Source organism: Balaenoptera physalus, assembly GCF_965194825.1.
Source record: "Balaenoptera physalus genome assembly, chromosome: 21".
NCBI lineage: Eukaryota > Metazoa > Chordata > Mammalia > Artiodactyla > Balaenopteridae > Balaenoptera > Balaenoptera physalus.
In genome coordinates this window covers 44196175-44220660 of record NC_138902.1, presented here as the reverse complement: position 1 = coordinate 44220660, position 24486 = coordinate 44196175, and the positions used below count along the sequence as shown (strand labels likewise).

At 39.1% G+C, this 24486-nt stretch overlaps 1 protein-coding gene across 6 annotated transcripts in view; it reads right to left on the bottom strand.

Moving 5' to 3' along the window:
• The window catches only part of TENM3 (teneurin transmembrane protein 3), a 2405282-nt gene that overhangs the window by 683431 nt on the left and 1697365 nt on the right, over window positions 1-24486 (bottom strand). For all 6 annotated transcript variants that reach the window (XM_082444070.1, XM_082444075.1, XM_082444071.1 and 3 more), the window contains exon 8: window positions 3013-3093. The gene's annotated coding sequence lies outside the window, so the exon portion shown is untranslated. The remainder of the gene's footprint in view (window positions 1-3012; window positions 3094-24486) is intronic.

The following is a 24486-nucleotide window of genomic DNA, read 5'->3' as shown; positions in this document are numbered from 1 at the left end:
CCCTTTCTCTTTTGGCCAATGTTGATCGAAGAGAAAAAAAGCAAAGTTTTATACAATCAAAGGTTTTATAATTTTGAGTTCAGTTTTATAAAGCCCTGGAAAAGGGTGGAGCTTACTGACTAAAAATGATAAGCTTTGGCTTATCTGTGGATTTCAATTATTTATGATATTCCTTGTCTCCACTTCTAAAATGGACCACATTTTACATGTTTTCCATTCTTCCTACCAACTTTTAAACAATAGCAAGATTCTGTGCCATGGAAATTGTGCAATATTTAGTTCTAGGTGCAATTTTTTGCAAAACATCATTTTGTAATTTTTTAAATTGAGGAAATGTTTCTGCATCTTTGTTGGGCTTAGTTAAAGATATCTGGGTAACCTCAGGACATTTAAAGTACATTTACAATCACACTGAAAAATATTACCTAAAGCCTATGCCCTAAAGCATATTCACAATATCAAGTCTAAATCATAACAGGCAAACTCTGAAATCTTCCTAGAGAAAATAGTTTGGAAAGACTCTTTTAGCATTGTTTTGTTTTGTTTTGGGTGTTTCCCAGGTGAGAAAATAGGCAGTTGATTTGCCTTATTTAGGAAGAGTTTGGGGGTCTGTGGAAGGTAACCTTTTGTTTCTTCACCAAGATATACGCTTATACGTGTGTTTTTAAGGCAGCAGCCTACCTACATAGCAGCAACTGTCTCATATGAAAAGTTATCATTCAATGTGACTCTCAGAGGAGCACTAAAGCATTTGAGTTTATATGTTAGCTATTAAAGACTAAATGCTTGTTGTCGAGAACCTCCGGGTATGGGAAGAGTGCTTTTCATGAACTGACAAGAGGAGGGTTTGAAGAGAGGGTACTTAGAAAACAAGGGGAGGTCGACATGTTTTATGATCACGGCGTTTATAGAAAGAGCTCTTTCTAGGGTGAAATGCTGGAGATCCGAAGCAATCTCATCAACAATGGGTTTCAGAAAACCAAGTACTGCTTTTGCACTGAATATCGCGTTATCTTTTTATAGGAGAAAACACACAGGTGATTACATTTCAGGTTACGGTGTTTGAAATTAGGTGCGTAGCTCCCATTCATAATAAGAAGAGCTACGCACCTAATTCCAGAATACTTCAGTGACAATTTATCTTAAAAATGTAATTTATTTGAAGTCTATTATCAAACTATATGGGTAGGTTTTTCACAGCCTTTGTCATGATTCACATTTGACTGAAAAGTCAGGAGGAGAATTTGAGGAAAATATCAGCAAAGCAACTTAGGTAAATCACTTCTTATCTAAGCCATATATATATATAATATATATATATATAGCACATACATTCCCAGGGTCTTTGTTTCCATGGGCTGTGTGCAGAATATAATGCTAAAATTCTTAGAAAGAATCTTAACAGCTACTGAGGAAAATATAGATGGTAAATTGTAAGTCTATTTTGGATTAACTGTTTTATCTTAACAGAGGAATCTCACCATTACCTAAACCACGATCAAGGGGGAAAAATTACCCTGCATGCAGGAGGTGGCACATAACAGCCATTCGCACCAGGGCTTTATTTTAGTTTTGGTTAATTACTGAGCATGTAAGGATGTGTGTGTGTGTCTGCAAGAACTTTTATTAAAGGATTCTCCTATCACTTTTCTCTGAGACACCCTTACCTGAAAAGTAAAAAAATTAGTGCCGGAAAGGAATATTGAAAGCAAACAACAGTGGTTGCTACTATTGTGTGTAGCAATTAAACCACAACTTTATTGTTAAAAAAAAAATCCCTTCTATTTTCTCTTCGCCCTTCTCTAAGCTGAAAAGCAAAAAACACTCTTCTGCAAGTACTAAATTTATGTCAACTTCAAAGGAGGAAAAAAAATAAAGGATTACTTATTTTGGATATAAAGTTAATTCAAATCTAGTAACCTGAATAGAAAATTATATCAGCAACACAACCGTAGCTATTGTCATAGACTCAAGATGTGGGCACTTAACCTCTAAACTTTTGCAATGATTTATTTTTCACCTGAAAAAAGAACAGTATATTGTCTTTGAACGGAGAGCATCAGAAAGAAATATGTACCAGTAACTCAATTTTTCTGACGTAAAAATGTTGTCATTCTTACATATTTGTATTTCATAATTATTTCATAATCTAGAAAACCCTTTCTCCAAGGGCAAATTTTACTGAATTACGTATTAAAAGAGGAAACAAGCCATCGATCAAGCGAAGTCAAAGAACTCAAAGATTCAACCCATTAAGCCAAAGAGTCAGGCACTTTCTGAATGATTTACTCTAGGAAACTGGATCTTCTAGGCAAACCACTGTATATACACATCCTGGGCAGGACATTTATCAGATTTTCTGTTGTAAATTCTTTTATAGCTTTCTAGTAGAAAACGCTTTTCATTTTGAGGAAACCCTTCAGAATACAGTTTTAAATGAATCTGTTCACAAGGTTCAAAAGCTTTAAATTACTAGACCATGGTTACCATTGAGAAAACGCACTGAGCTATATCAAGGAGAGAACAAAAATAGCCAGGTACAAGTTCAATTCTCTAAGGTTGCCATGTAAGTGCTGCTCAGAAAGGATTAAGACTTCCTGAGAACAAAAGAGCTTCCAAACAAATCACTGACAAAGTGGGGAGACACACATGCTCTATAATCCATTGCTTGGTCTACTCCATCCTAGTAGAAAATGCTCTCTCGTTAAAAAGCAGAGATTCTATATTTTAGGATGTTCTCATTCAGCTAATTTTTCAGAAATAAAAAAGCAGTAGAAATGCCATTGCTTTCATATTATCAGAAAGAATAAGAAAATCAGGTTAATTACACTTTTTGGAATCATTTACCTACCTCTAATTCACAGAGGTTAACAGCATTAGTAATGAGCTACAAAGTACACTGCAGCTTAGCGCAAGTGTCTTATTTTGTCAAGACAAACAAGTTGTATATTTTAAGAAGACTTTTTTGTCTTATTTGGTAGGTCTGGAGACATTTTTGTTCCCGGGACTTACCTTCTCTTCTTCTTTAAAGAGGCCTTGAGTTTTCTTGCTTGCACAGAAATTCGAAATCACTTTGTCTTAGAAGAGTAGGAACTGTAAAACAAAATAAATGAAATATATAAACTGGAAAAAAGCTTGATCTGATGTTTTATATGCATAATTTCAGTTCTGAAACTCTTAAAAAACTGAGATGCATGGTAACAAGAGATTACTGCTGACTTAAAACAAACGGAAAATTTTTTTTTTTGAATTTTTGAATTTTATTTTATTTATTTTTTATACAGCAGGTTCTTATTAGTTACTTATTTTATACATATTAGTGTATATATGTCAATCCCAATCTCCCAATTCATGAACGGAAAAAATTCTTAATAATCATAAAAAGTCTACCCTAGCAGTGTGTTAAGCTAAACTTTATTTCATGAGTCCATCTAGAGCCTTTTTGCTTTTTTCTTCTAGTAGTAAAAGCAAGAAATTTATATGCTTATTTATCTTTGCGAAAAGTGAAATGTTTGTGAATTTATCTAAGACCTGCCACCTTTCTATCTTGTTTAAAGCCCCTCCCACTCAGTCCCTGTTGCTAATTCCGATTACATATGATGATAATTAGATTAAGGGTAGGACAAACTTTAGGCCACACTGTATTCCCAGAGCCCACAATTATGTTTACTACTGTGTGAATTTACAAATACTTGTTTATGGTTCTGTTGAAGGGAAAAAATGCATGTGTTCCTCGTTTTTTCATTTTACTTAGTCTTTCACTTTACTCAAGAATTTGTGGAGGAGGTGAGGTTACTTCCTAGTACTTTTTTTACCATAATCATGTCAGCCACATACATCTATCCTAGGCTCACTATCTCTCTGTGTAATACGTGTATATACGTATGGGTAGATCTCTCTCTCTCTCTCTCTCTCTCTCTCTATCTATATATATGGTATCATTCATGTTTGTCTTATCTCTCACATGAATTCATCTGATCTTTTCACACAGTGGGTACTTGATATATGACACAGATACAATATATATGTCCTCTGTATTTTCATTTTCTATTGAGTTAGAATTAACATACACTATTATAGTAGTGTCAGGTGTACAACACAGTGATTCAGTAAAAACCCTCGTGCTCCTTCAGGCTGAGTGCTGGGTGTCTAAGAATGCCACTCGGCCACAGGGCTACTGCTGCACAGCCAATAACGGCTATAGATGAGTCCAAATGAAGGGAGATTTTGTACAGAATATCAAGGGGGAGGGGGGAGTGATGAAGCATCCTGAAATTGGAAATGGTTTCTTGAGCAGAGAAAAGTAATTCAACTCTGGTATGTAGTGATCTATGCCCACGGATCAGTATTCCTTTATTGAAAGAAAAAATAAAATAAAATCATCTTTTAACCAAGAAAACAGGATTCTAACATCTCATGGAATCTGTGTGGGGGCCACTGTGCGCTGGAGAGCAGACGAGCAGTGAAGTAAAGGCTCTGGCTCTGTAGCACAGGGAACTTCAACTACAGTCCTCTGCTCTACCAGCTGAGCTACCGAAGGGACCAGGGGACTTGGAATGGCTCCTGGAAACCCAAGGTTTTGAGGAAGTGTTCCAGGGTTCCTCGAAAGTTGGATTTGAATTTCATCTTTTAAAATGTATACTGCAGTTTCTTGCAGATATTCAAGAAGTTTATAGCTCTGCTTTGGTCTTGAACGCTAGACTCTGTGGATCTTTCCATATGTAATTGTTGATGGGTGAGCCCCACTATAGCACCTATGTTTCAGGTTCAGGGAAGGCCCAGGCTGGGCTCGGGCCTCTGGCTCTGACACTAACCCTCCACGCTCTCACAACACCTTTAGGGTTGTTAACGTTTGGTGTTACTTGTCCTATTCACATTTATAAGATGCTGAAAGGGCAGGTTCTGAAACCCAATTCCTGTGGATGAACCCCAGCTTTGCTACAAAACTGCCATGTCTGTGTAACCTTGAGTGAGACACTCGATCTCTCTGTGCCTTAATTACATCTTTAAAATGGGGAGAAAAATGAAACCTTCCATGCATTTATCGAGATAGAGTGAGTTAATATCCATAAACACTTAGAGTGCTAGCTAATATTTTAAAATGCTGTTTAATTCTTAATTATAATTATTATTAATATTTATACATTAAAATAGTTTTTTCCTAATCAGCTGCAATCATTGTTTTCAAGAGTAGGAACAGAATCTTCACGGTAGCGGGATATTTTAAATGGATATTTCTCAAGGGATGTTTAGATTGATTGGATTCATAAGGAAAACAGTCACATTCTTCTAGAACTAACTTTTCAATTAATATCAACCATCCTGAAACAACAAACTGAAGGAGGAGGGAACAACTGTTGAAAACGCTCGTGTAAAATCAGGTAAAGCAGAGAAAGTATAGTGATAATTGTTTGTCCTTAGGTTTCATCTTGTAGGGTGATTAAAATGATCGTAAATCCTCAGTGTCTTTCTGTAGTGAATATATCCTCTACTCCCCACCAAGTTTCAATTTTATCTTGAAACAAAGCATAGTAAGCAAAACAATAAGATGCAGATTCTTTCTGTATAAATTGATTAGCTTGGAGGAGAGACCTTCAGGATGGCGGAGGAGTGAGACGCGGGCATCACCTTCCTCCCCACAGATACATCAGAAATACATCTACACGTGGAACTGCTCCTACAGAACACCTACTGAACGCTGGCAGAAGACCTCAGACCTCCCCAAAGGCAAGAAACTCCCCACGTACCCGGGTAGAGCAAAAGAAAATAGAAAAAACAGAGACAAAGAATAGGGGCGGGACCTGCACCAGTGGGAGGGAGCCGTGAAGGAGGAAAGGTGTCCACACACTAGGAGCCCCTTCGCGGGCGGAGACTGCGGGTGGCAGAGGGGGGAGCTTCGGAGCCACGGAGGAGAGCGCAGCCACAGGGGTGCGGAGGGCAAAGCGGAGAGGTTCCCGCACGGAGGCTCGGCGCCGAGCAGCACTCACCAGCCCGAGAGGCTTGTCTGCTCCCCCGCCGGGGCGGGCGGGGCTGGGAGCTGAGGCTCGGGCTTCGGTCGGATCGCAGGGAGAGGACTGGGGTTGGCGGCGTGAACACGGCCTGAAGGGGTTAGTGCGCCACGGCGAGCCGGGAGGGAGTCCGGGAAAAGTCTGCAGCTGCCGAAGAGGCAAGAGACTTTTTCTTGCCTCTCTGTTTCCTGGTGCGCGAGGAGAGGGGATTCAGAGCGCCGCCTAAACGAGCTCCAGAGACGGGCGCGAGCTGCAGCCATCAGCGCGGACACCAGAGACGGGCCTGAGACGCTAAGGCTGCTGCTGCCACCACCAAGAAGCCTGTGTGCGAGCCCGGGTCACTCTCCACACCGCCCCTCCCGGGAGTCGGTGCAGCCCGCCATGGCCAGGCTCCCGTGGTCCGGGAACAACTTCCCCGGGAGAACGCACGGCGCGCCTCGGGCTGCTGCAACGTCACGACGCCTCTGACGCCGCAGGCTCGCCCCGCCTCCTCTGTACACCTCCCTCCCCGCGGCCTGAGTGAGCCAGAGCCCCCGAAGCAGCTGCTCCTTTAACCCCGTCCTGTGTGAGCGAAGAACAGACGCCCTCAGGCGACCTACATGCAGAGGCGGGTCCAAATCCAAAGCTGAACCCCAGGAGCTGTGCGAACAGGGAAGAGAAGGGGAAATCTCTCCCAGCAGCCTCAGAAGCAGCGGATTAAAGCTCCACAAACAACTTGATGTGCCTGCATCTGTTGAATACCTGAATAGACAATGAATCATCCCAAATTGAGGAGGTGGACTTTGGGAGCAACGATATATATATTGTTTTCCCTTTTTCTCTTTTTGTGAGTGTGTATGCTTCTGTGTGTGATTTTGTCTGTATAGCTTTGCTTTCACCATTTGCCCTAGGGTTCTGTCTTTTTTCTGATTTTTAGTAAAGTTTTTAGCACTTATTATAATTGGAGGATTTGTTTGTTGGTTTGGTTGCTTTCTTCTTTCTTTCTTTTATTTTTTCTTTTAATAACTATATTTTATTTTATTTTATTTTTCTTTCTTTCATTCTTTTTTCCTCCCTTTTCTTCTGAGCTGTGTGGCTGACAGGGTCTTGGTGTTCCGACCACGTGTCAGGCCTGTGCCTCTGAGGTGGGAGAGCCAAGTTCAGGACATTGGTCCACCACAGAACTCCTGGCTGCACATAATATCAAATGGCAAAAGCTCTCCCAGAGATCTCCATCTCAACACTAAGATGCAGCTCCACTCAACGACTAGCAAGCTCCAGTGTTGGACACCCCATGCCAAACAACTAGCAAGACAGGAACACAACCCCATCCGTTAGCAGAGAGGCTGCCTAAAATCATAATAAGGTCACAGACACCCCAAAGGACACCACCAGACGTGGACCTGCCCACCAGAAAGACAAGATCCAGCCTCATCCACCAGAACACAGGCACAAGTCCCCTCCACCAGGAAGCCTACACAACCCACAGAACCAACCTTACCCACTGGGGGCAGACACCAAAAACAATGGGAACTACGAACCTGCAGCCTGAAGAAAGGAGACCACAAATACAGAAAGTTAAGCAAAATGAGAAGACAGAGAAACACACAGCAGACGAAGGAGCAAGGTAAAAACCCACCAGAACAAACAAATGAAGAGGAAATAGGCAGTCTACCCGAAAAAGAATTCAGAGTAATGATAGTAAAGATGATCCAAAATCTTGGAAATAGAATGAAGAAAATACAAGAAACGTTTAACAAGGACCTAGAAGAACTAAAGAGCAAAAAACAAGATGAACAATACAATAAATGAAATTAAATTATAATAAATTAAATTAATTTTATTGTATTAAATTAACACAATAATCTCTTCAATAAATGAAGAGATTATAGTTGAAAACTTCCCTAATATGGGAAAGGAAATAGTCAATCAAGTCCAGGAAGCACAGAGAGGCCCATACAGGATAAATCCAAGGAGAAACATGCCAAGACACATATTAATCAAAGTATCAAAAATTAAATATGAAGAAAAAATATTAAAAACAGCAAAGGAGAAACAACAAATAACATACAAGGGATTTCCCATAAGGTTAACAGCTGATCTTTCAGCAGAAACTGCAAGCCAGAAGGGAGTGGCAGGACATATTTAAAGTGATGAAAGGGAAAAACCTACAACCAATATTACTCTACCTAGCAAGCACCTCATTCAGATTTCACAGAGAAATTAAAACCTTTACAGACAAGCAAAAGCTAAGAGAATTCAGCACCACCAAACCAGCTTTACAACAAATGCTAAAGGAACTTCTCTAGGCAGGAAACACAAGAGAAGGAAAAGACCTACAATAACAAACCTAAAACAATTAAGAAAATGGTAATAGGAACATACATATCGGTAACTACCTTAAGTGTAAATGGATTAAGTGCTCCAACCAAAAGACACAGACTGGCTGAATGGATACAAAAACAGGACCAGTATATATGCTGTCTACAAGAGACCCACTTCAGACCTAGGGACACAAACAGTCTGAAAGCGAGGGGATGGGAAAAGATATTCCATGCAAACGGACATCAAAAGAAAGCTGGAGTAGCAATTCTCAGATCAGACAAAATAGACTTTAAGATAAAGAGTATTACAAGAGACAAAGAAGGACACTACATAGTGATCAAGGGATCAGTCCAAGAAAAAGATATAACAATTGTAACTATTTATGCACCCAACATAGGAGCACCTCAATACATAAGGCAAGTGCTAACAGCCATAAAAGGGGAAATCGACAGTAACACAATCATAGTAGGGGACTTTAACACCCCACTTTCACCAATGGACAGATCATCCAAAATGAAAATAAATAAGGAAACACAAGCTTTAAATGAGACATTAAACAAGACGGACTTAATAGATATTTATAGGACATTACATTCAAAAACAACAGAATACAAGTGCTCACGGAACATTCTCCAGGATACATCATATCTTGGGTCACAAATCAAGCCTTGGTAAATTTAAGAAAATTGAAATCGTATCAAGTATCTTTTCCAACAACAGTGCTATGAGACTAGATATCAATTACAGGAAAAAAACTGTAAAAAATTCAAACACATGGAGGCTAAACAATACACCACTAAATAACCAAGAAATCACTGGAGAAATCAAAGGGGAAATCAAAAAATACCTAGAAACAAATGAAAATGAAAACACGATGACCCAAAACCTATGGGATGCAGCAAAATCAGTTCTAAGAGGGAAGTTTATAGCAATACAATCCTACCTCAAGAAACAAGAAACATCTCAAATAAACAAGCTAACCTTACACCTAAAGCAATTAGAGAAAGAAGAACAAAAAAACCACAAAGTTAGCAAAGGGAAAGAAATCAAAAAGATCAGATCAGAAATAAATGAAAAAGAAATGAAGGAAAACAGAGCAAAGATTAATAAATCTAGAAGCTGGTTATTTGAGAAGATAAACAAAATTAATAAACCATTAGTCAGACTCATCAAGAAAAAAAAGGGAGATGACTCAAATCAATAGAATTATAAATGAAAAAGGAAAAGTAACAACTGACACTGCAGAAGTACAAAGGATCATGAGACATTACTACAAGCAACTATATGCCAATAAAATGGACAACCTGGAAGAAATGGATAAATTCTTAGAAAAGCACAACCTTCTGAGACTGAACCAGGAAGAAACAGAAAATATAAACAGACCAATCACAAGCACTGAAATTGAGACTGTGATTAAAAATCTTCCAACAAACAAAAGCCCAGGACCAGAGGGCTTCACAGGTGAATTCTATCAAACATTTAGAGAAGAGCTAACACCTATCCTTCTCAAGCTCTTCCAAAATATAGCAGAGGGAGGAACACTCCCAAACTCATTCTACAAGGCCACCATCACCCTGATACCAAAACCAGACAAAGATGTCACAAAGAAAGAAAACTACAGGCCAATATCACTGATGAACATAGATGCAAAAATCCTCAACAAAATACTAGTAAACAGACTCCAACAGCGCATTAAAAGGATCATACACCATGATCAAGTGGGATTTATCGCAGGAATGCAAGGATTCTTCAATATATGCAAATCAATCAATGTGATACACCATATTAACAAATTGAAGGAGAAAAACCATATGATCATCTCAACAGACACAGAAAAAGCTTTTGACAAAATTTAACACCCATTTATGATAAAAACCTTGCAGAAAGTAGGCATAGAGGGAACTTATCTCAACATAATAAAGGCCATATATGACAAACCCACAGCCAACATCATCCTCAATGGTGATAAACTGAAACCATTTCCTCTAAGATCAGAAACAAGACAAGGTTGCCCACTCTCACCACTATTATTCAACATAGTTTTGGAAGTTTTAGCCACAGCAATCAGAGAAGACAAAGAAATAAAAGGAATCCAAATTGGAAAAGAAGAAGTAAAGCTGTCACTGTTTGCGGATGACGTGATACTATACATAGAGAATCCTAAAGATGCTATCAGAAAACTACTAGAGCTTATCAATGATTTTGGTAAAGTATCAGGATACAAAATTAATGCACAGAAATCTATTGCATTCCTATACACTAATGATGAAAAATCTGAAAGAGAAATTAAGGAAACACTCCCATTTACCATTGCAACAAAAAGAACTAAATACCTAGGAATAAACCTACCTAAGGAGACAAAACACCTGTATGCAGAAAACTATAAGACACTGATGAAAGAAATTAAAGATGATACAAACAGATGGAGAGATATACCACGTTCTTGGATTGGAAGAATCAACATTGTGAAAATGACTATACTACCCAAAGCAATCTATAGATTCAATGCAATCTCTATTAAACTACCAATGGCATTTTTCACAGAACTAGAACAAAAAATTTTACAATTTGTATGGAAACACAAAAGACCCTGAATAGCCAAAACAATGCTGACAAAGAAAAACGGAGCTGGAGGAATCAGGCTCCCGGACTTCAGACTATACTAGAAAGCTACAGTAATCAAGACAGTATGGTACTGGCACAAAAACAGAAATATAGATCAATGGAACAGGATAGAAAGCCCAGAAATAAACCCACACACATATGGTGACCGTATTTTTGATAAAGGAGGCAAGAATATACAATGGAGAAAAGACAGCCTCTTCAATAAGTGGTGCTGGGAAGACTGGACAGCTATATGTAAAAGAATGAAATTAGGACACTCCCTAACACCATATACAAAAATAAACTCAACATTGATTAAAGACCTAAATGTAAGGCCAGACACTATAAAACTCTTAGAGAAAAACATAGGCAGAACACTCTATGACATAAATGATCCTTTATGTCACAGCAAGATCCTTTTTGACCCACCTCCTAGAGCAACGGAAATAAAAACAAAAATAAACAAATGGGACCTAATGAGACTTAAAAGCTTTTGCCCAGCAAAGGGAAACATAAACAAGCTGAAAATACAGCCCTCAGAATGGGAGAAAATATTTGCAAATGAAGCAACTGACAAAGGATTAATCTCCAAAATTTACAAACAGCTCATGCAGCTCAATATCAAATAAACAAACAACCCAATCCAAAAACGAGCACAAGACCTAAATAGACATTTCTCCAAAGAAGATATACAGATTGCCAACAAACACATGAAAGGATGCTCAGCATCACTAGTCATTAGAGAAATGCCAATCAAAACTGCAATGAGGTATCACCTCACACCAGTCAGAATGGCCATCATCAAAAAGTCTACAAACAACAAATGCTGGAGAGGGTGTGCAGAAAAGGGAACCCTCTTGCACTGTTGGTGGGAATGTAAATTGATAAAGCCTCTATGGAGAACGGTATGGAGGTTTCTTAAAAAACTAAAAATAGAACTACCATACGACCCAGCAATCCCACTACTGGGCATATACCCTGAGAAAACCATCATTCAAAAAGAGTCATGTACCACAATGTTCATTGCAGCTCTATTTACAATAGCCAGGTCATGGAAGCAACCTAAGTGTCCACTGACAGATGAATGGATAATGAAGATGTGGCACATATATACAATGGAATATTACTCAGCCATAAAAAGAAACGAAATTGAGTTATTTGTAGTGAGGTGGATGGACCTAGAGTCTGTCATACAGAGTGAAGCAAGTCAGAAAGAGAAAAACAAATACCATAAGCTAACACATATATATGGAATCTAAAAAAACAAAATGGTTTGAAGAACTTAAGGGCAGGACAGGAATAAAGACACAGACGTAGAGTATGGACTTGAGGACACAGGGAGGGGGAAGGGTAAGCTGGGACAAAGTGAGAGCGTGACGTGGACATATATACACTACCAAATGTAAAATAGGTAGTGGGAAGCAGCCACATAGCACAGGGAGATCAGCTCGGTGCTTTGTGTCCACCTAGAGGGGTAGGATAGGGAGGGGGTGAGGGAGATGCAAGAGGGAGGGGATATGGGGATATATGTACATGTATAGCTGATTCACTTTCTTATACAGCAGAAACTAACACAACGTTGTAGAGCAATTACACTCCAATAAAGATGTTAAGAAAAATTGATTAGCTTAACACCATAGGAAAAAAATGTACACCAACAAGATTTAAATATGCCAATGAAAATAGATAAATAACATCATTCAAGGAAAGTTACTGCCTCGCTCTTGAGGCGGCAGGTGACTCCTGCAGAAAAATTATTAAACCCAGTTCTGCTGATACCAGGCAATTACCTACTTTGAAAATACAAGTGGTATAAACGTTTGGTAATATAGTCTGGAGAAGAATCTAAAGCTGTATTTTAAAGTTTGGAGATGAAGATGATTTGAATTATTTACAATTCAACAGAATCAGAGTATAGATAGATAGAACCCTATTATCCTTAATTTTGTTTTTTATAGCCTAGTATTACACATAAATATTAGAAAGATTCTTTATGAAAATACATAACATTCAAGAGGAGGAGACATTTTAGGAGATGAGGGTGGTTTTTAACACAAAAGAAATAAGCTGAGAACAATACAGTCAGGTCTGTGGACTGTCAAAACCATTTCAAAAAGCAAACTGAGCTTGTTATAGAGAATCTCAGCAAGAAAAATTAGTTCAATAAAGTTATGGCTGAGAAATATCTAAGTAATTTTGTTCTAATCAGCAAAATTAATAGCATGTTTTTGGTGTCTCACTTGCCATTTTAATATTAGAAACATATGAAAAAAGCAAGAGTGGTGGCTTCTATACATAGTACTTCGAAAATTCATTCAAGTGGTCCATGCATTATGGGAAGATCAAACTAGCTAACTGCAACAGCTTCTTAGTTCTATGTATGTTGGTTTGTTCAGCTAATATGATTGGGTATGTATTAGGTGTCAGGCACTGTTTTAGGTTTTACGGACGAAGGTGAGCAAAGGCAGAGTCAGCCTTTGTCCTCATGTAGCCGGGGCGGATATTAAACAAATTATCGCACAAACATAGCTGTATACATAGCACAATGGTAAGTACTGCAAGACCACACAGCAGAGAGACCTGAGAGGCCTAGAAAAGGCCCTTTGAGGAAGATGGTAGGATTTACCCGGGCCAACGGAGGAGGCGTGAGAAGTGGGAGCGGAGAATCTTGCAGACTGAGGGAATAGCTTATCCAGAGGCCCTATGATAGAAGGGAGAATGGTGAGCTTGAAGACCTGAGCGAGACCAGTTTTGGGGGCTCAGGGCCCTGGGCGTGGGCTCTGGTGGTGCAGAGGAGGTTGAGTGGTCAAGAAGGGGCCAGCCTTGACAGTGCATGGTGGGGTGCATTAAGGATTTTAATTGTTATTCCGAGGCCAATGGAAAGCTTCAAAGGGATTCAAGCAGGAGACACGTGGTCACGTTTGCGTGTTGAATACTGTGACCACAGCTTGGAGACTCACTGGGAACTATGTCAACAGCCACAGCAGAAGCAAGAGAAGAGTCACAATGAGAGACACCCATGCGGCTGAAGAACAGTCAAAGGACTTGGGTGAGATTTAGGAGGTAAGATAACGGTACTAGTCAGCAGAAAATGTCATACTCATGTTCAATACACAGAATGTTTCAGAGCTCTGCAAATTCTACTGCTTGTGAGTTCCAGAATTCATGTTCTCATAAATTCTAAAGTTTCACAGATTCAAGTTTGCTGCCTGTCCTGAGGGCCTTTTAGTATTAAAATGGCAAGCGAGACCAAAACACGCTATTGATTTTGCTGATCAAAATAACATGACTTACATACTTCTCAGTCACGACTTCATTAAACTAATTTATTAATCTTGCTGTTATTTTTGATAACAAGCTCTATCTGCTCATTTGAGTTGCTGTTCCCACACTTTCAATTTTATGTAAAGCAGCAATAATGCAATTTAAACTTTGGAACTCGACGTGCAAAATGAAACAATTTAAATAACAAACTTTGAGTTATTTCTGATAGAAACAAATCTTCAGGTCTTGCGATAGTTGAGACTTCGGAAAATGTCATTGTAGGCTGTCTCATGATGTCACAAGATGTATTTGAAAGGTGTTTTCTGCCAAACGATGACGTTAAAATTCAAACTGCGTGGGGAGCCTGTGAACCAGCTTCCTCCAACCTGAATATTGACCCAACAGTAAGGATGTGAGCAGTTGAATATTATGAGTGATCCAACTGAATCTCAATATCCTATGGCTAACCTTTGCAATGCTCTTAGTTTATTTGAATTTAAAAATTTGAAAATATCCAAGTCCAATATATTTTCTTCTTACATCTCTCCTTTTCATATCAATATAAGGATAATAGGGACTTCCCTGGTGGCGCAGTGGTTAAGAATCCACCAGCCAATGCAGGGGACACGGGTTTGAGCCCTGGTCCGGGAAGATCCCACATGCCGCAGGGCACCGAAGCCCGTGCGCCACAACTACTGAGCCTGCGCTCTAGAGCCCACAAGCCACAACTACTGAGCCTGTGAGCCACAACTACTGAGCCCGCATGTCACAACTACTGAGCCCACGTGACACAACTACTGAAGCCCGCGCGCCTAGAGCCCGTGCTCCGCAGCACGAGAAGCCACCGCAATGAGAAGCCCGTGCACGGCAACGAAGACCCAACACAGCCAAAAATAAATAAATAAAATAAATAAATTGATTTTAAAAATAAATAAATAAATAAATCAGGATAATGTGAAGACTGTTTAAATGTTTCATAGGCTTCTCACAGTTTTAGTAATAAAAATGACAGTTCATTTTATAAATTAGTTACCTCAAGATTTAGCTGCCTTAAATCCTTTTTGAAAGAAGGCAGATATCAATAAATACTACCTGCATAAATATATCACGAGCAAACCACCATCAAGATCCACCTAACTTCCCCAACAGGTAGTAAACATTCTATACTTTTGTAATTTACTTAAAGTGCTACAGCGTCGTAGTTTTACTCTCCTCCCCTCTACCCGCACTGTTCCACTCCTGATGGATGGATGTATTTAGTACAGACTTTATAAGAAATCCACTTTCTTGTAAGCAAAACAAATACAAAATACAATACCCGCTTTATTTATTTTCTTATTTTTGTAAAGAAGTGTTTCAGCTTTTTGAAGGAAAAATATTACTCTTAGAATCCTTACTCTGAGTTTTCTTTCTGACCAATAGTTAATCTTTTGAAGGCTGCTCTCCCCCCACCATCCACAGTTTACCTTCAATATTTTTTCTTCGTTAGCAACAACACATTTAAAAAATGAAATGTATAATGGCGAGTGCATTATTGTAATGTGCTCTTACAGGGGAATAAAATAACTTGACAGTACAAGAGCAGTAAAGAATTGGTCCCCTCTACACAAAGTGCCTAAAATTTAGACTCATGTAGCTCCATGACCTCTACAGGGTCGGTAATGCTTCTAAATTATTTTATCATCAATGCATCATAGGCACGAGAGTATGACAACCAAGGCATGACAATTACAGTGGATTTTGGTAGACATGATATCTTATACTGCTACAAATTTTATATAAATGAGAAAAACACTTCCTTGATCTTTCAAAATAAGCTTCCTTTGTGGCATATTGTCCACAAAATACTCCCGTCAGGAAATGTCTAAAACAAACACACAAACACATGAACAGCCTTTTCACCAGGTTTGAGGGAGAGCCCACTGAGATAGAATTTTCCACACGCAGGCAGCCAATGATTGGTCACACACACAAAGTCAGTGGTGCCTTAAGCTAGAAAAGGCCAGTCAGAAACTCCTCACTGTGACATAACCTATGTTCAAAATTTGTCTGATAATCAGGGTAGGTCTATATCTTTTTTGACAAGAAACCCAAATGTGTCTGTGTCCAGGAGGGAAAGAGAAACCTATTATAACTCTACCTGAGAAAAACTCAAAAGCCATTGAGTCCCTATTTGCCCTCTACACGTATTCTCAGATTCATCAGGCTTTAACAAATATTAAAGGTCTAAAAATAAATAGTAGCAACCCCAAACCCCAAGTTTTTTAAATAACCAAGCTGGCCAGTATCTTCAAATGCCTTCATGATGTGTGGACTGGATCTGTTATTGGTAAGTGGAAAGGAGGGGAAAAAAGTTTAAAAGAGGACTGTTTTCATAAATAAATGAAAGTCGAGAAGAACTTTTGGGCCGTGCTTTCAGAGCCACTTCAAAGCGGCAAATAAGCGAAAACAAATAAACCAGCCCCTCATTTTGACCTAGATTACTGTTTAAACAAAGGTAGGTGCTCTTAATTTACATGAAAAGCAATTAGACCTGCCGCTGACAGCACTGTGAAAAACGCATCTGCTCAGGACAAGCTTTTACATTTGAGAAGAAAAAGAGCTGGAAGAGGTTTTTATATTTGAAAAAAAAAAAAAAAAAAGGAGCTGGACGAGTTCCCCCGACCCCCCACCAAACCTTACCCACTACCCACTTCGGGCCAGAAATGTTATTAAAAGTTTTAAACTGGTTGAGACAAGAGTTATTATTGTTATACATGTTTAAAGGGTGTTTAAAATTATTTTCTGATTCAGACTTCGAGCCCAAATTTTGACATTTTATGATGATGTTTGATATTTAAGAAATGGCTAGAAAGTGATATAATTTTTTTCCTTCTCTGGAAAGCTTTGTGAACAAGCTAGACTTTGAAATACAAAGGTAAAAATGAATTGAGAAAACCGTAGCAGGAATAATATTCATCTTTACATTTTTTCATATAATTAAAATACGAGTTCGTTAGCCTAAACATATTTTTAGAGTATGTTTATTTTTCTGTAGAGTCAAGATTTTATCAATTCAGTAAATGGCTCTTTCCTTTTTTCTTTCTTTTCTTTTGGAACTTTTTTTTTTTTTTTTCCGGTGAGAAAGATGGTACATGTTCTTTTCAAGAAGTAAACATTTAAAGGAGAAAGTAAGGGACTGACTACTCTTGACATTTTGAAATTACATTTTCCCACTTACATTTATTTATTCAGCAAATATTCATTGTTCAACTGTTGTCTAGTTGAATATTCCTAGGCGATAAGGGACACAGTGTTTAACAAGGTAAGCTCCACTCTTGCCCTCACAGGGTAAGAAGTCTGGAAGACCATCATACCAATGGATAAATGCGTTATAATTACAAATTTGACAAATCTTTTAAAAATATTTTTAATTTTTTTTTTAATTGAAGTATAGTTGATCTACAATGTTGTATTCGTTTCTGGTGTACGACAAAGTGATTCAGTTATATATATACATATGTATATGAATATATGTATTCTTTTTCATATTCTTTTCCATTATAGTTTATTACCAGATATTGAGTATAGTTCCCTGTGCTATACAGTAGGACCTTGTTGTTTATCTGTTTTATATATAGTAGTTTGTACCTGCTAATCCTACACTCCTAATTTATCCCTCCCCCAGCCCCCCCTCTCCCTTTTGGGAACCATACATTTGTTTCCTATGTCTGTGAGTCTGTTTCTGCTTTTGAAAAGTTCTTTTAGTGAAAAAGAAAATGATGTTGTATGGAAGAATACAACAGAGGGTCAATTCCACTCTTGGGCGTATGTTACAGCTTTCCTGTGGGAGTTTGAGTGGGACATGACAAATAAGTAGAAGTATTAGGTGGAGTGGGAAATAGAAGAGGAAGAAGGAAGAGGAAAGGATGTGCCAAGGCTCGGGGAGGGAGGCTGCTGGTTGGTCGACACAAGGCAGGACTGACTGCAAGGAGGACATGGTGCCAGGAGGGGCTGCAGAGGAGGGCAGCAGCTTGATCTCACCGAGCCTGAAGCCCACTGTGAAACTCGTTTGTGTCTGTCGTCCCCGAAGTGATGGAAAACCACTAGAGGATTTTTAAGTTGGGAAGTGACATGATTCAATTCAAATAGTCACTTTGAATGATTGTTTTTAAAACACAGTAAGTATATTTAAGATATTCCCAAAGCTTCACGAGTCATGAGTTTCATGGTCAGGGGAAGCGATGGATACTTCTAAAATGGAGCTGGCCAGAGATTCTTGGCTCCGTGCAATGATAAAAACAGAGCAATCTGTTGGCTTCTTTCAGGCCTCTGAGTCTCATGCAACAAAGCAGAAAAACCCAACTAAATCTTTTTTCTACCATAACATTTCCGAGAGAAATGAGGTCAAGACTACAGGTCAATTTTGGTCTGGAGGTAAAATGTCTAGTCTGTTTAAAGTCTTACTTTGTTTTTATCCTTTCATACCAGGACTGGTACATACAAGCAAGACCATTCAGTGAAAAATATTGTGCAAAGTAATCTGGGTAGTTGACTTGGGGATGCTGGTAATAAAACTGAGGGACGCTCAGACGTTATGTGTGCAGGGAGGGTGGAAATGTCCACATGAGGGACTGTAGTTAGTCCACAACACCTCAGCTCACCCCTCAGGCAGGACGCTGGAGAAGCAGAGGACCAGCGGGCGCTTCGCCAGAGCCACTGGAACCAGCCCAAGTGACAGTGGCAGGATCCGGCTTATATGACTCAGGGGATTTGCAGTTTTTACTTCAGTTCCACACAAATCTGGAGAGAGGGAGGGCAGATCTCCAAAATGGGAGGACCAGTTGCTCCCAGGGTGCTGGGCAGCCGAGAAACACCAAATACCCACTGAAGGGATTAGATGTTGAGAGCAGCAAAGGGAAACAACAGTACTGTCATTAACCAGGTAATTAACCAGGTAATCAGCTGAGGCAAGAGGGCAACTAAATCCGACTCAGGCGTTTCCACGAGTTTGTTTCACCTGTACGTCCATGAGATACAACTTTCACATGGTTTGCTTTTCGTTACCCTGGGAGGTTATAGATGTTGTACCAGGATCTGGACACTGCCACTTACGCTCTGGACGATCCTGGGAAACTTTCTTAGTCTTTTACCGTGAACATAAGAAGAAAATCCTGCACAGGATTGTTCTAGAATTAAATGAGATGATGTACAATGTCTGACGCAAAGTGATTGTTCAGCAAATATTAGCTCTTATTATATTTCAAAATCTGTGGTAAAATGCAATTTCTCTGGTTTTTTTTGGTTTATACATCTATGTAATAGGAAGCACCCAACTGTTAAATGGCTCTTATTTGTAAAGCATGCAAAGAGTCTTAGAGGGAACACCACTTTATCAATGTGAAGGATTCTGAAAAATGCAATGGAAGATTTCATCTAAGCTAGATAAATATTATTATCCTCATTATATAAAGGTCAGAGTGATGCAGGGAACTAAAGTAACTTGTCAAAGAATGTCAGCGTTTTGAGATTACGATTCTGTCTTTCCTAGCTCCTGAGAATGCTGTTAGACAAAGGCTCTCTGAAGCAAAAAATCCTCCATTTAAATCATTTCAAACGTTTCATTTCAAATGATGACAGCTCAGCCACTGCTTTTTGTTGTTGTTGTTTTTCTCCATTCAGCTCACATCTCCGAATTAAGCAAATAGTTAAGGAAAAAGAAAATACAAGTTTGTGCCATTATGGCATTGGCTAATCAGGGAGGATGGCTGCAGAGAACGAAAGGCTCAGGATTCTCCTTGCAGAAACTTACAAGATGACCAGGAGAAAGTTAGCAATTCAATCTCAATTAATTAACATTGAAAACCAAAAGACTCATTCATTACCAGCACAGAAATAAGCAGTAATTTATCTGGGGGTACAAACCAAATAACTGCTCATTCAGAATTAGCTGTTCTCTAACTCCAGACCTTCACAACATCATTTCCAGCTCTAGGCAAATACGCAATGTATTTTCCTGCCTCACCATAAGCTTCTCGTGGTTTGCATTATCATTTGATATAACATAATAAGCTCCTTACCTTGCTCAAAAGCTTTAAGATCACTATTCTCTTTATTCTTCCTCTGAAGACATCACAAATAAATCATAAAGTGTGCCCTTAGCTTGTAAAAGAGCAAGAGAAAATCGTCTTAGTCAATCTCTCTGAACATGTTTCATGGGCTCATGAGAAGTTCCAGTTGGGATACTGATGTAAGTTTGTCACGCAAATTGATGCTGTGACAATTTATAGGATTCTATCCCTCCTATCACATGGGCCTCATGTAAAGCATGCAACAACTAGAAGAAAAAACTGTTTAAAAAGCATCCAAAAAAAAAAAAAAGCATCCATCATTATTTTAACCCATGGGACTACATTTCTTAGGTTCGTATCCAAATAAGTTGTGTGTGTGTGTGTGTATCTGGATATCATAATGTTGACACAATTAAACTTATTAATAAAGAGTTTATAGTGAAGAAATGCTCCTCAAAAATCATATTCATCTTTCAAAGCAGAACAGGCTAAGTATTGCATATAAGAATAAACAGTGCAATCTCTTTCACTATTACACTAATCTTAATGACTATGTGAAACTCAATGCAGGAAGAAGTCCATTTCATTATAACCAGCACAATCTTCACTAGGTGTGGTAGAAGATCAAAGACAAACGAACAAACAAACCTCTCCATCAACCTAGGTTCCTAAACCACAAACCTTCTTGCTTTCCTCATACCTGTATTCTGGGGGGCAGGGTGAAGCAGAGCTTCGTCGGGGGGTTGGGGGAGCGGCCATGGCCGGGCGGTCAGGAGACCGGATGAGGGTGGCAGCCGCAGGGAACACGGGCAAGGGCGCTAGAGCCAGGGGAGCAGGCCTCGCCTTGAGAGGCTAAAGGCAGCTAAGTCCGCAGCCCACCCTGCGGCCTCCAAGATCCGGAGACGGCCTAAGTTTGTGTATCACCTTGTCCTTGTTTGCAATATGTATTCATCACAAGGCAAACAATGAGGGGTGATGTGGAGGACTTTATGACTTTTGGAAAATGAATCCTTGATCAAATCTAGGAAAAAAAATGTAATGGCCCAAATCACAAATGCTATGTTTTATGTTTTAAATTGTTTTGTATTGTCAGTTAATTCGTATGACAATATTAAAAATGATTGTCACTTTATTATTTTGTATGTAAAACTGATCAACACTGGAAAAAATCTAAATAGTATACTAATAACAAATTTCAAGAAATTACAAAGAGAACACAACTGATTTGTATATACTAATGGCCTATGTTCATTGGCAAAAACGTAATTTTTAGTTCATGATGTGATTATTTAACGATACTATGGGTATATTTTGAACCCAAGCACATATTTTTAATACTCTGTTACACAAATACATTTTGCCTGTGGAGAATGTTACAGACATTAGTTTGGCCGATGGATGTCCTCACATTTTCTAGTTACAACTCAGTCCTGTAATTACTCTGCACTCAGAGGTCCCGCTGAAGCCCAGGGTTTTCTCAAAGAACTTTATGGGGGGCATCAGTGAGGAAGAGGACAAAACAGTTGTGAAACCTGCTTTTACAAACATGGTGTTAGCTAAAAAATCTAACACCCAAAACAGGTCATGCTAATAAGGAAGTGAAAGCCAATTGTGTTCCTACTTGAGAATTTAGAATTAAGTATATTTTCATAAATAGGGTAAGAAGTTTCACTGTTTGGAAAACTTCTGTGGATCAGACAACCTCAAGTGCCTTGATTATAATACCAAAGACTTGAGAAATTCAAGGTTACGAAGAAACAAAAATAGAAAAATGGATATAATACTATTTTGCTTTATCGAGTACATTTCTGCACAGTGTTTATTTACCTCAGTCATCTGTATAATGCTGCTTTGAAGGATAAATGTCTCTGAAACAGGAAAAAGAACCACTCCCCACATTAAATTAAGGCATTAGAGTCAGATCTTTAATCACTCAGGTATTTTAAGTGGCTGAAAATATCAGGTTCCCAAAATAATCAATAAAGATTATGAATCGGTTCATTGATACAAGCCTAAAAATTCCCAAGATTTTTAAAGAACAAACTCTATGTTTCTAAGGTAATGAAGTTTATCTCTACTACACTGGAGACAAAGTGTGATTAAAATGGTCACCTTAAAATTGGAAGATTATGAATTTAAAGAAATGTAAAACAATGAAATTTCTGGGGTTTCTGAACACCTGCACAAGAAATGACTGTGTCTGGTGAGAGCTGCCGTTTTATGAAATCTAGTAGGAAGTCCAAATGGAGAAAAACAAAGATGTTCAGGACGCTAATTTTCAGCGTGTCTTTTCTCTTTTCCCCTGCTATGAACATTCTAACAAGAGGGAAGGGGATTTACGGACTGCAAGGCCACCTGGCTGCCATTATGTAGGGCTGAGGCCTCAGACACTGTAACAGCTAAATGGCCCTTGCAGGAGGGTGCGGGCAGTCACGGTGGTCCCAGAGGAGGCCTGGACTGACACAGAAGCCCCCAGACAGCACCTGGCACAAGCTAACACTGTAAAGGCGTCTCTGAACACTGGTTGTTGTGAAAAAGTAGAGAGAAACAGTAGAGTGCAGTTTAATTCCCCTTAAATTCCCTTTGAAAAATGGGGTATGTCTTGTGTCCCTTAATTTAAAATCCTACGTCTCATTTTGATCATTTGTAAGAATTTGTATTTCCACTCATACTGGACTTTGCTTTTATAGCAAATACAGCCAGGATTGGTGTAATTGGCTTAATGAACTTTACCATTAATTATATATTCTGTTAATCTCTCTGCATGTCAGTTGGAAAGGTTGACCCCTTCGAGATAGGTCTTTGGTCCCAGGGTCTGCTCTCAGGAGCTCAGAGATTTCTGCTAGGACTGCCACCCCAGTGCACCTCATTAGGACTGGCTGCCTGGGGTTCTGTGAGGCTGAATACTTCCCTGGTGCCCCATCCGTCCTGCTGCAACGTATTTGTTTTGTTTCTCATCTCAAGATCAGCTTGCCTGTGCCTTCCAACGTGACAGTTAACTAATTTCACCAGTCTAATTTACCCTCGTGCTGCTGTGAGCAGACTCTAGGAGGGCCCCTGGGGTCACCTCTAGGTCCTTTCTTCCCCTGCTGGCATCCTCTGTTCCTCATGAAATCTCAGTCTTCATCATAGATTGCTGGAGAAAATGCGCTCCCCTCTATTTCTGAAATGGCAAGTGAAGTCTATTTTCGGAGCCAGCTTAGATGGACGGCTGGTAGCTGCCTCCATGGCTCTGGTGAGGATGGTGAAGTGTGCTCTAGGCTTTGTGGCGAAGGGTTTTATGATTGATTAGTGATGTCTCCCCAGGGTCAAAAATGGCCCCATATTTGCTGATTTTGCCTCTATTTCATAGAGCAGGAGGTTAATACCTAATAATAGGTAGCTGCCTAGAGTGTCTGCATATCAGCTCACAATTTTACTACTTTTAGGGTAACCAAAATTGTCAAAATTACATATAGAATACTCACAGAGAAAGGTTATGTCTTTCATTAAAATGAAAACGTAATTTTGGGCAAAATTTGACTTTGCCTGGTCAAATTCAGACTGCTCAGTTAATTGTATCCATGGCATTTTTAGATGCTGATTCAACAGATTCTCCCCGAGCCATAGCTTTTCTTCCCAGAGGCATTTCCCTCAGTTCTAGACTGGCCCCTACAAGTCCTTGAGCTGCGGACTTTAGTATCAGAGGAGAAAGACAGGCACAGAGTAAAGTGGGAACAAGGGACATGAGTAGGAAAAGAAAAATATGCTGGAACAGGAAAAGTGGTCAGTGAACCCAAAGTAATGAAACTAATATTCTTCTGCAAATGGAAGGTCCTCTCTGATGGCAACTGCAACTCACACTGAACCAGGTTAATGGGGCTGAGAAAACACGGGCCCCCCGAGAGAACTAGTTTGGAGGAGGGCACTTATTTGCTTGTATAATATAAGCTCTAGCGTATCTACTAGGGAGAAAAATCAGTGTTATTATTGCAGTCATAAATTGGATCCTTACATGTAACTTTAAAAAGAAATGAAAAATTGCAAATTGTATATCTGATAAGGGGTTAATATCCAAAATACATAATCAACTCATACAACTCAATGGCAAAAAAAAAAAAAAATCAGATTTCAAAATGAGCAGATGATCTGAATAGCCATTTTTCCAAAGAAGACATATAGATCATGGCCAATAGATAACATGAAAATGCTCAATGTCGCTCATCATCAGTGAAATACACGCCAAAACCACAATGAGATAGCACCTCACACTTGTC